This window comes from Bubalus kerabau, chromosome 13, assembly GCF_029407905.1.
Source record: "Bubalus kerabau isolate K-KA32 ecotype Philippines breed swamp buffalo chromosome 13, PCC_UOA_SB_1v2, whole genome shotgun sequence".
Classification (NCBI taxonomy): Eukaryota; Metazoa; Chordata; class Mammalia; order Artiodactyla; family Bovidae; genus Bubalus; species Bubalus kerabau.
This window is the reverse complement of record NC_073636.1, coordinates 23,641,001-23,654,237: the sequence shown is the minus strand read 5'-3', so window position 1 is coordinate 23,654,237 and position 13,237 is coordinate 23,641,001. Positions and strand designations below refer to the sequence as shown.

At 38.7% G+C, this 13,237-nt stretch overlaps 1 long non-coding RNA gene and 1 other non-coding gene across 2 annotated transcripts in view; one reads left to right on the top strand and one right to left on the bottom strand.

The window, feature by feature from the left end:
- LOC129625413 (uncharacterized) overlaps positions 1 to 13,237 on the top strand; it is a 64,825-nt gene that overhangs the window by 32,919 nt on the left and 18,669 nt on the right. The gene's annotated exons all lie outside the window — the stretch shown is intronic.
- On the bottom strand, positions 8,309 to 8,381 carry TRNAS-GGA (transfer RNA serine (anticodon GGA)). The gene has a single exon. It is a non-coding gene; the product is annotated as a tRNA-Ser (tRNA).

Genomic DNA, 13,237 nt, shown 5'->3' with positions numbered 1-13,237 from the left:
TTCTCATTGCGGTGGCTTCTCTTGTGGCGCACAGGCTCTAGGGCATGGAGCCTTCAGTAGTTGTGGTACATGGGCTTAATCGTCCTGCAACACATGGGTTCTTCCCGGACCAGGGATCAAACCCATGTCTCCTGGATTGGCAGGCAGCTTCTTCACCACTGAGCCAGCAGGGGAGCTCTGCTGCTGGAGTTTAAAAAACATGCACTGAATTAAGAAATATGGTCAATGATACTATAATAACTTAGTTTGAGGATAGATGGTTACTGGACTTCTCATGATGATTGTTTCCTAATGTGTGCAAATGTCAAATCAGTATGTCAGTTCAGTCAGTTCAGTCGCTCAGTCGTGTCCGACTCTGTGCGACCCCACAGACGGCAGCCCACCAGGCTCCCCCGTCCCTGGGATTCTCCAGGCAAGAACACTGGAGTGGGTTGCCGTTTCTTTCTCCAATGCATGAAAGTGAAAAGTGAAAGTGAAGTTGCTCAGTCGTATCCGACTCTTAGCGACCCCATGGACTGCAGCCTACCAGGCTCCTCCATCCATGGGATTTTCCAGGCAAGAGTACTGGAGTGGAGTGCCATTGCCTTCTCCAAAATCAGTATGTAGTACACCTGAAACTAACACAATGTTGTATGTCAACTCTGTTTCAATAGAAAAAAAAAAGGAAAAGACACCCTGAGCCATCTCCTACTACAAATATGTTAATAGTACATTAATACTGGTATAAATCAGCAGCCCTTCACTATAAAGTAATACTGAAAAGTTCTATCAGAAGCTACACATAAAGACTCATAATTTAGGAAAAGTTGTTATGGACATAATGTCATTAAATGACATAAAGATATTGTGTCAGAATTACTGGAAAACTTACTCTGTATATCTTATCTTTAAAACTTTGTTACTTTCTTCATCATAAGTTTTTTTTTTTTTTTTTGCACTAATTGGATGTTTTAAAAGATTGTGTCAAAATATTGTTGATCTTGATTACTGAGTTTAAATTTAAGGAGACTTGTAAATTTTGTGCCCGAGGTGAGTACCCCTCTCCCTTCACCCTAGTCCTGGCTCTGATGTACACAGCTAGTTGAATAAGGTATTAATGGAGTCAGTCGTACAGTTACTGCAAAGGCAAGGACATCTTTTGTTCCCTGGAGCAAAGATAGAAACTGCAAATCTCTTAAGCCATGGCACAACTTAAGACCCCCAAAGTTACACAGCATCTTTTTGCTGGATTCTATTGGTCAAAACAGATCACTGGATTCTGCCCGAATTCAAGGAAAGGCAAAAGAGCCTCATCTGTTGGTGTTGGAGTGGCGAGGTTATATTGTCAAAGAACCTGTGAGGTGGAAGAGATTGTTGTAGCCGTCTCTGAAAGCATAATCTATCACATATCGTGAAATGAAATTCTTACATAATAGAATCTGAGGCCCAATGTTTTAAAAAATGAAAGCAGCACCCCAACTGTAATTTAACAGAGGAATAGAAGAAAATAATTCATAAAATGTGTATTCAATATATAAATGCTCAGGTATGACTACACTAAAGATCTAGTAAGGTAGCAGATTTTCTTTCTGTTTTGACTGCGCCGTGTGGCATGCAGCATCATACTTCCCCAAATGGGGATCCAGCCTGCACCCCCTGCAGTGGACATGTGCAGTACTAACCACTGGACCCCAGGGAGGTCTCAAGTACCCCGATTGTTGGAACCCGGCTGCCATGCTGTGAAGATGCCTGAGCAGTCACGCAGAGGGACTCACCTGGAAGAGAGGTACGGTCTGTGCTGATCTGCCCAGCTGAGCTTCCAGCCAGCACCAACTCCAGTTGTGTGGGTGAGACGATTTTGACATCTTAGCTGTCCTGAGCCTCACTTAACATCACACCAAACAGAAGAACTGCCATGTGAACCCACAGAATCATGAAAGTAATAAATTGCTGTTTGGGCTTGTTCGTTCTGGTGTCATAAATAAACAAAGTAGGCTATGAAAGGGGACATTAGGAATATTCCTTATAAAAAGGGTTGTTAAATCTGATACTATTGGGGAATTTCCCTGATGGGTCCAGTGACTAAGACTCCATACTGCCAATGCAGGGGGCCTGGATTCAATCCCTGATCAGGGAACTAAATCTCACATGCTGCAACTCAGACCTGGCACAGCAAATTTAATTAATTAATTAAAAATCTGATATTGTTGAGAATCACTGTCACAGATAGTAAATGCTTTACAATTAGAATGTTTAAAAGATTCAGTAACTTGCAAAAATATATTTTCTAACTGAATATAATTTGGATTAAAAAATTTATCAATTCCCGGATTTAACAAGAGAACCAATAAGCCAGAAACTTGTCACAGCCATGTCTGACTTTCTCTTATTTCCTCTCATTTTTTTTTTTTAAGTGAAAAGTTCATTATTCTCTACTGTGCTCATTCACTTCAGTCTTGTCCAACTCTTTGCGACCCCATGGACATAGCCCGCCAGGTTCCTCTGGCAAGAATACTTCTAGGGATCAGGGTATCTTCCTGACCCAGGGATTAAACCCATGTCTTGCGTCTCCTGCATTGCAGGTGGATTCTTTACCACTGAGCCACCTACTGGAAGACAGAAGAACATAGTCAGGGTAAACTGTAGGTCAGTGGTTGACTACTTGTGGGTCAGAAATTACTGAGGCCCCTTAATCTCCATACTTACCAACTATCATCTTTCTGCTAATTCTCAAATGTATACAGATGCTGTAATGATTAGGAATGTACAGATGAATTAAAAGTGTTACTAATTTTCTAGTTTTTTGGTCATTTTTCATTTTTCAGTTCTGGTGGTATTTTGACATTCAGAGTTTTTATATTTGAAATATTGGGAAAACCATTGGCGGAAGTCTCTATATCTACCTACTAATACATTTGTAGCCGCTAAGATTCCTTCAAACCAATTAACAACAGCAAATTAACCACTGTCTGCTGTTCATTTGGTTTTATGGACCTTGACTTCTTCCTGCAAACTGAACAAGTATAGGAAAATTAATTCCATAGAAAAGTTCAAGAAGAAATTTAGGTGGCTTCCATAAGGTAACAGAGCTCTTAATTATCCACCATAATGAGATTGCTTCATGGAGTCATTTTTAGAAGGCAAAGACTTAAAAAAAAAATTTGGTCACACCATACAGCATGTGGGATCTTCCCCAACCCAGGATGCAACCCATACCCTCTACATAGGAAGTGCAGGATCTTAACCACTGGACCACCTAAAGAAGGACCTCTCACTGGAAGTTCTGAGAAGGCAAAGACTTTTTGTATAAAGGCCACTGAGAGAAAATAGAAAAGCTAGTGGGTGTATGAATGAATGGAAATTTTTAGTAATTTGTGGTATATGACTTTTATGCTGTAAGTAAATAAGAGTAGGTCTGGAAGTTCCACATTAGTAAATGTTTATTAAATTTGAACATATCTTATAATATTTTTATAGTGCTTTGTATTTTCCAGAGGACTTTCCTGACTGTTATCTATCTCACAAGAGTGTCCTGAGATCCTAATGAGATGTTCTTCCCACTTATAGACCAGGACAGTGAGTCCCAAAGTGAAATACAGAGCTAGGGCAGGAGCTTAAATCTCTCAGAACTCATCTTTATGATAAAAAATTATAAAACATGTGTTCTAGTTAGGTACTGGTACTGGATTTGCCAGTTCCTAATGGATAACTTGATGTACTCAGCCAGAGAGAACCTGCTGTAATATCCGTGCAAGACAGAGAGAGGGAGAATGATACATAATCTTAAAATATGAACAAAATCAAGGTGAGCAATGTTGTTTGAAAAACTTACACATTGAAGTGATTTCACGTAATTATTATTCTTATTCTTTGATATGGACGGTTGATGATTTACAGAATGAATAAAAGCACCTTGCTGCTGCTAAGTCGCTTCAGTCGTATCCGACTCTGTGCGACCCCATAGACGGCAGCCCACCAGGATCCCCGTCCCTGGGATTCTCCAGGCAAGAACACTGGAGTGGGTTGCCATTTCCTTCTCCAATGCATGAAAGTGAAAAGTGAAAGTGAAGTCGCTCAGTCGTGTCTGACTCCTAGCGACCCCATGGACTGCAGCCCACCAGGCCCCTCCATCCATGGGATTTTCCAGGCAAGAGTACTGGAGTGGGTTGCCATTGCCTTCTCCGAAAAGCACCTTAGAACCTTAGAACCCTTTTAATACTATTGACATTAATTTGTAACATACAGTGAAGTTAAGACAGTGTGCTTAGTATATAATTTTGTCTTCAAGATGTAATCTGCCATCACCAGGCGCATAGATAGAGCCTAGAACTACAATAGTCAACCTCCAACTGAGTATTTGTTATATGTTAAATAACTTGCTTCATTTTTCATAACTTAAACACAGGCCAATGTAGATGTTTATCAGTGTAAGAAAAAGACCAAGGTTTAAAAGAACTATGTTGAGACCTGCTGGTGCAAGAAAAACTAGAGGACTATTTTGAATTAAAGTGAAAATGTTAGTCACTTGGTGTCCGATTCTTTGCAACCCCATGGACTGTGGCCCGCCAGCCTCCTCTGTCCATGAAATTCTCCAGGCAAGAATACTGGAGTGGGTAGCCATTCCCTTCTCCAGGAGATCTTCTTGACCCAGGGATCAAACCCAGGTCGCCCACCTTGCAGACAGATTCTTTACCATCTGAGTCACCAGGGAAGCCCTTGCATCAAAATTAGAAGAGGCTTTAGATATATATAATTGAACATAGGTGTTTTCCATTTTTTTCTCCATTTTTTTTTTGTTGGTGACCAATTGATATTTATCAACTTTTAAATTTTGTTAATAAGAACAATCCAAAGATGAAGTAAGAACAGGAAAGGGAGAAGGAGGAGGAAGAGATAAATAACCATCTGTTGTCATCACTATTTCACACAAGATGGAACACAGAATAAAGGACAGTCATTTAAATTGGGCAGAGTTGGCTTCATGAAGCTCCTTTTCTCACTATCCTGTGGAGTGGTGGGAATTTAATGCAAGCTTCACACACTTGCATTGGTAACCACAGATGTAGGACCATCGCTTCATTTTACAGATGAGAAGATTAAAATTTCTCTCCAGGTAAATCCAAACATGGGACTTCCCTGGCAGTCCAGTAGTTAAGACTTTGCCTTCCAATGTGGGGAGTTGGAGGGGGAGTGGAGGTGAGTTCAATCCCTGGTGGAGGAGCCAAGATCCCACATGCCTTGCAGCTAAACATACACACACACACACACACAAAACAGAAATGATATTGTAACAAATCAATACTTTAAAAAGTTGGTTCACATAAAAAAAAAAAAAGCCTTAAAAAATCCAAACGTCCTTTAAGATGCATAGTTAAGTTGATTCACAAAATAGTTTTTGTTGTTTCTTTTCTTTATTTAAAAACTTTTTTTTAAAGCAAGAGGGTCCTACTTCAGTTTCTGTGCTTATACTGGCCCCTTCCTTACCTTAGAGATAATGAATCTTAAAAGGTTTAATTCTAGTATTCTGTAGAGTTTCCTGCTGTCATGTTAAAAACAGTACTATCTTTCTGGTAAACACTGGCTTCTTTTCCTTTACATTTGCACTGCAGTTGTGCATAGAAATTTATTTCTCTGATCTGAAACCTGAACGCTGTTCTAGCTCCTGGTGTTATTAACCAGAAAAGTCAAGTCATTTATTCACATTAACTAGGTTGGTGTATACGTAGAATTTGGGACACTTTTATAATTTTGTTATAAGACATAATAGGATTTTTGTGACATTGTTATCTTCATAATGCCATGTCTGTTGTTAATAGTCTTTCCAGTATAGAGAACTTTGTTTTCTTAATATATATATTCTGGTTTCTTCCAAATCTGCATACCTAGGAAAAAAGATGTTAAATTATTTGTTGAAATTGGACATTATCACCAATCTTTTCTTCTTCGTCAATCCCTCTTACTTCCTTTTCTCTTCCCCTTCTCTCATTTTTAGCTCAACTCCACTCTTCTCCCAACACATTCCTGTTCCCAGAGAGAGTTTCCAAACTACATCTTTTGAAATTCCAGTTTACCTTAACATCAATGTAGAATTTTTCATTGTATTAAAATTCTAAGAAGCACTTTTTAATATCAATCATTTACACCCTAGTATGAATAAGTTCATGTGTTTCTCTCCTGCCCCTAAGATCTAATTTCTTTTTGAGTAAGAGAGACAGAGAGAGGGAGAGTAACATTAAGATGATGGATCTTGAAGAAGGGTGCCATCAAGTGGGGAAAATGGCAAAAGAATGGCAAAAACATTGACCATGAATTTCATCTACTTTACAGTTTACTTGGGACTGAATATTGTCTCCACTTAAAAAAAAAAATCCATCCAAGTAGTTAATCAAACTTACCTGCAGACAACTTGAAGTGGACAAAAGAGAAATGGGTGTAGTTATGTTTAAAAAAAAATAGAAACTCATGCTTTACAAATAATGAGCATAAATCCTTCTTGTTAATCATGGTGGTTTGGGTAAATGCATTTATTTGTGTTCCCTCTGTAAACCATACTCAAGGATATTGAAGGATTAAAAAAGAACAAACACACAAGAACTAAGAGAATGGGAGGAAATGACAACAGACAAAAGATGTCAACAAAGACTGAACAAGTTGGGGAGTGATACCTGATTCAGCAGTATGAGTAAGGTAGAAACCCTAGACTGCTGGCAGAGAGCCAGCTTCTGTCTGCAGAACCCCAGAAAGCCCCAGGAATTTGCAGGAAGTAGGAGTCTCTCAGACAGGGGTCCCAAAGTGGCACCAACATTCACAGACTTCCTTGAGAGGCTCTACTTGGACTTCCGGAGCAGGTCAGCCACCTCTCCCCAAAGACTGGCTGTTTGCTCAGAAGAGTGTATAGATGATTCAGAGGCAAACAAAGCAAAGGAAATTATCTGGGAAAAGCTGTATGATAGAACCTTGTGTGGCTTTGATATGTAGATTTAAGATCCTAATAATGAGTCATAGAAGGTTAATTGATTATGCTGTAACTACATTGAGAGGAGGGAAGATGGTTTTGAGGCAGAAGGGAGATGGGCACCCCTCTCCCCAGGGTAAATCGATAGGAGGTTATTCCCTATGGATCGGCTGGACAATTACGAGAGAAGGCTGGGCCCTGGCCAGACCACATATTTCTCATTCTCAAAATCAGGAGACTTCCCTGACTATACATGCACAGAAAGGCTCCTTGGAAGTCAAAGGGAAGAGATGCTAAGGGATGCTCTACTCACAGGCCTCTTCAGTAGGATCCATCTTAGCTAAGAGATGTGTGCACACACATGGGAGGACCCTGAGGTCTACCAAGTACGGACTCTGAACCAAGAAATCAAAATGATTGGCCAAAGGAAAACTGCAAGAAATGCCTCATAAAAGTAATTCACACTGCCACGAGGGTGCAATTCAGGGACTCTCTGAGTCTGTGCCTATGTCTGACCACACATACTATACTTTTCCTCCTAATAAATATTTCAAGTCACTACCTTCCGTCTTTGTGGGAATTCTTTTCTGCAAAGCCTGGACCTTGTCACTGACTGCTGATCTAGTGGCTAGGATTTGGTGCTCTCACTGCCGCAGCCCTGAAGCCCGGCTTCGAGCTGTGGCAGGCCAAGGCCACCCGTAATCATATCGTTTGTTTGGTGGAGGTGGATAGGTGAGCAGTTCATTTTCTATAGGAAGGCATCAAAAGGCAGTATGAAGAACAGCAAACAAAAATCAAGGAATAGCAGAGTAAACTAGGGGCTTCCCAGGTGGTGCTACTGGTAAAGAATCCAACAGCCAATGCAGGAGACACGGAAGAAAGCCAGAAAGGTGAGAGTGGTACCCCTCTGGGGTGAGATTCCAGAGTGGGAAGTTTCAGCTTTACTCCTTGTAAAGTTTCAAATGTAACTGTAAAAATTTTTTAATTAAGAATTATTTTTTGTTTTATTATCTTTTTTCCATAAAACACATCTTGGTATGAAAACCAGAAATCAAATGGTTGCTTCAAAAAAAATCTGTATTATTCTAAACTTTGACATAACTGAGGATGAAACTGAGAAAAATACTTCAGACTGAATCTTCTTTGGAAAGGTTAGACTTTTTTTTCTTCCATCTTCTTGATTTTATTGGTTTCTTTGATTTTGTTTGTTTTTTACTCTGCTTGGTTCTGTTTTCTTCGTCATAGTGAGTGAAGTTGCTCAGTCGTGTCCAACTCCTTGCGACCCCATGGCTTTGCGACTACCAGGCTCCTCCCTCCATGGGATTCTCCAGGCAAGAGTACTGGAGTGGGTTGCCATTTCCTTCTCCAGGGGGTCTTCCTGACCCAGGGATCGAACCTGGGTCTCCTGAATTCCAGGCAGACGCTTTAACCTCTGAGCCACCAGGGAAGCCCATAAGAACCAAAACAGTAACTTGCCAGGTTTTGTGTTCGTTTAAAAAAAAAAAAATTGACATGTGAAAGAAATTTAGAAAATCTGAAGTTTATTTTTTTTTTTGATTCTGAAAATTGAAGAAGGGTTGTAGAATAATCATCATTATGGTTTATAACTGGCTATTCTTTTCCTTTAAGCTTAGATTCACTGATGTTTCTATTTAAGCAAGGTAAGCAAGTTCAAAAGAGAGCACAGAGAAACAAACAAGAACAAGAAGGATCCTACATTGAAGCTTCTGCTATGGATGGGATAAAATGCGAAGTCAGAATTTACTCAAGGAAGTAATTTGACTATGTGTGGTAGTTGTTGTTCAATAGCTAAGTAAGTCGTGTTTGACTCTTTGCGATGCCATGAACTGCAGCACGCCAGGCTCCCCTGTCCTTCACTACCCCCCAGGTCGGAAGGTGTCCAATATGTGATAGACTGCTCTACAAAGGGAAGCTGACTGCTGAGACAATGTAAATCAAGGGAATTCTTTTCATTTACATATAAAGAACAAAAACACCAGAGAAGGTACAAATAAAGTTGGCATTTATTATTGTCCCAGAATGGCACTGAATTTTATAGCCAGTTAGTGAAATTGGAGTTTGAATTTTTATCTTAAATCGATAAACTTATCAAATTCCAGGCTAGAAAAAAATCTGTTGTCAAAATCCTTTCTCCAAATGTAAATTTCCTTTAGGAAAAGGAGGGCAGGTATTTTAGATGCTAGAAGATGAGTGTGGGAATGATTGTCTTGGGTAAGCATCACAATATTTATTTTAAATTCTTTTGCAGAATAAACTAGGTCATTGGTGGAAAAGACCATTTTGTCCTACAGAATCTCTTTGGAATCTGAGTCAATACATTGACCTAGTACACAGACTTCTCAGTAAAACAAATGAATATTAAAGTAAATATTTCCACACGATGTGTATAATTTATATACTTCAAATATACTTAGTGACTTAGTCGTGTTTACATATAAAAACACTTTTTAACTCTTTTATAGGAAATATTTCAACTAAGATACCTAAGTTAGTGTTTTTAGTCTCTCTTTGATTCATTAGAAGCTCAGAGGATTCAGTGTTTTGTGTAAAAGTATTTGGGCTTCCCAGGTGGCGCTAGTGGTAAAGAACTTGCTCGCCAATGCAGGAGACATAAGGGACATGGGTTCAACCCTTGGGTGGGGAAGATCCTCTGGAGGAGGGCATGGCAATCTACTCCAGTATTCTTGCCTGCAGAATCCCACGGACAGAGAAGCTTGGCAGGCTATGGTCCATAGGGTTGCAAAGAGTTGGGAACAACTGAAGCGACAGCACGTTTATTAAGAGGGAAAGCCTGGACAGTCCTTGGTAGAATGCTATTTAATATGATAAGTGGGACGCTCTTTTGTGTAGTTGGAGTTGAACTGGATGCATCTCTGGTGCTGAGGATAGTCTGGCATTTGGTCAGGAGATGACTGCTAGTCTGGTCTTATACTCAGGGCAGTGTCACAGGCTTACCTCTAAACCATTTTGTGCTTTGTACCATGAGTATCTGGTCTAGATCATTCATTTTTGGCTCTAAAATTATCTGGTGATTAATAGGAAAAACCCAGTTATTTAGGAACTAAGGTAGGAGTTGATTTCCCTGAATTAAAAAAAATTATTAATACTTATTTGGAAAAATTTCTGAAATTCTGCCATGGAAGAGGAGGAACTGTGTTAAATCTAGTTTAGCCTCATGCTTTCTATAGTTCAGGGAGATTAAAATGCAGTTTATTTGGGGGACAAATTTTGGGTTTGGATTCTGAAAGATTTCTTAATCCTGCATATTCAGTCACTCAGTCATGTCTGACTCTTTGCAGCCCCTGGACTATAGCCCGGCAGGCTCCACTGAGCCACCTGGGAAGCCCTTTCTTATATTAACATTGTTCAATTCTGAGAATAAAATATCTCAAATAAAAGAGCATGATGGCAAAGATGATGCGGTTCATTTGATGATGCTCTTGATCAGGATGACATATATATGCACACTTACTGAGCTCCTGCTGTATGCTAAGCACTGTGCTAAGGACTTTGCATCCTTGGTATCATTGAATCTCAACAGTGTGAAAGATAAATAGTGGTATCCCTGATTATTAATGAATAAACTGTGCAGTTTGAGTTTCGTTCAATTCTAAATTGCCTTCCCTTTAAGCAGATGTACTCCCTCAATTAGTTGCAGGAGTATATATAGGAAAAAGAGTATCATTGCCTGTATACCTAGTGAGAACTTTTCCCTAGCTCTCTCTCCAGATCTTTACCAGGAAGAAATTATAATCGCAATTATAGTTTTGTGAAGTGTGTTCATAAAACTGTAGCTCCTTGTTCTTCCTGAGGAACCCTTGAAACTTTCATTATAGAAAATAGGAAATACCAACTCTATTCCTGCATTTCATTCATCAGACTCTTCTAAAATAAATGTGACTAACTGGCTACCCTTTCAATCTGCCTCGATCCATCCCCCCAGGGTGGTGGGGAGTTCTTATTTATGTTACACGGTTGATTGGTTGTCATATTAATTTCCAGCAACTCAAAACACTGTGCCTGATATGCTTCCCCATAGAACTGCCTTTGGCACTAGAGCAGAGTCTGCTCTAAGATACTGCTTTCAATTTTTCATGCGTAGGTTTAATTAAATTTTGTTTTATTTAATTGACTATTCACAGCATTTGGAGACCTCTAAAAATGCAGCGTGTGGAGCAGGAGAAAGATTAGGTGAAATCTTCCTACAGGAAATCAGACTGTGCTCAGTGAGGATGGCATCCAGTACATACTGGGGAGAGGTTCCAAAGGACTTCCACCCCGTGTTAGGAAATGACATACGTTACATGTTTATAGCATACTTATAACTTCAAACTTGGTGTATTTGAATATGATTGAGTTACTTGATATATACATATATATCAGAAAAATGGAGGCTCCCCAGGTGGCTCAGTTGATAAGCAAGCCGCCTGCCAGTGCAGGAGACCCAAGAGACAGGTTTGATCTCTGGGTCAGGAAGATCCCTTTGGAAAAGAAAATGGCAACCTACTCCAGTATTCTTGCTGGAAAATTCCATGGACAGAGGAGCCTGATGGGCTATAGTCCATGGGGTCGCAAAGAATCAGATGTGACTGAGCACGCACATGCATGTATCAGAAAAATTACATATACATTTAATTTTTCTTTTCCATTGTGGCTTATTACATGATATTAAATATAGTTCCCTGTGCTATACAATAGGACCTTGTTGTTTATCCATTCTATTATACTTAATTTTTATGAATAGATTTATTTTTAAATGATATGGGAAAATAACTATTTTTAAAGCCTAAGATTATAATTTTATGATGAGTGATTATTTAATTTTATACATTAAAAAAAATTAGATATGTTCCATAACAGACTCTCCTAAAAGGAAGCATTTATTAATTGCAGTTATACCATGTAAGATATATTGAAATATACAAAAGTTTGCAAATGAAAATATAGTACATATCTTGGATAAATGTCATATTTTTATTTACCATGAAAATTAAGTTGTACTCACTAAAAAATATTTATGATATGTGTAATCCTCAGAATTTTAAATCTATAACATATTTAAAATATTCACAGCTCAACTTATTCCAAGTTTAACAATGTAAATTTATTGCTAAACTCTTGAGTTAGTGGCTATAAATGATATACTCCTACATGATTTCAATTTGTTCCAAATGGAAAGAAATGAATCTGCAAGAGCAGATTTACCTATAATACTTAAGTCAAGAAATCAGTTGTGGGAATTCCCTGGCAGTCCAGTGGTCAGGACCTGGTGCTTCCACTTGGTCACGAGTTCCATCCCTGGTCGGGGAACTAAGATCCCATAGGTCCCACAGTGTGGAGGAAAAAAAAAAAAAAAACTTCAGTTGTTTTCCTGAAATGGTGATGAGGTAACCCTGCTCTCCACACTGTCCTGTTACACCAGGAAACATTTTGATCATTTGGTCACCTGGCTAATGTCAAGTTGGATAATTATTTCATATCTCATAACGTTAAGCCCTGTTGTCCATCTCTTCTCCAATTTTATTACCTAATGATGGCAATATTTATTTTTCTCAGTTTTTGTTTATGTGAGGTTTGTGGTATGGATATCTGGTCCATAAAATTTACTTTGGCCAGCTAACACTGAAACACTTACTGGATTCTTCATGAGTAACTAATAAATTACTGTTGGTGAAAGGAGTACTTAATTAGCTCTAATCTTCATAGTAAGGATCATTAGCATTTAATGAGAATTAATAATTTCATAAGACATGGAAATATATTGCCCCAAGCCAAATAGTGTATAACCATAGTATTGCAAATTGGTATTTAAAATTAATGAGTGACATTTTCACATATTGTTAGATGATCTATAATATTTTTATGTTATACCTCTAGGTCCAATAGAATGTATACTGGGGTCATGTAATTTCATTGTAAATTATTGTAGTTAACCAGACTTGAGATTCTACCTTCCTGTGAAATGAAGCTCTTCTTCTCCTGGCTAATTTCTACTTCAGTTTAAATACCTCTTCCTTCTAGAATCTTTCTCTGATCCCCTGTGTCCATCCAACCTCTCATTCTTAGGGTTCATGGTTCTTACCCTTTCAGAAAACTTACTGCTGTCTGTAAACCTATATTTACTTGTGTATTTCTGTGTGACTCTCTATATATGTTTATGTAGAGGCAAAGAACAAAGGTAAATGATTTAACAAATGAAGAAACTTCTAGTGTGAAGGACAAAGTCTCATTTCTCTCCTTTACCCATAAATACATCAAGAATTACTTGGATACATCAGTGTA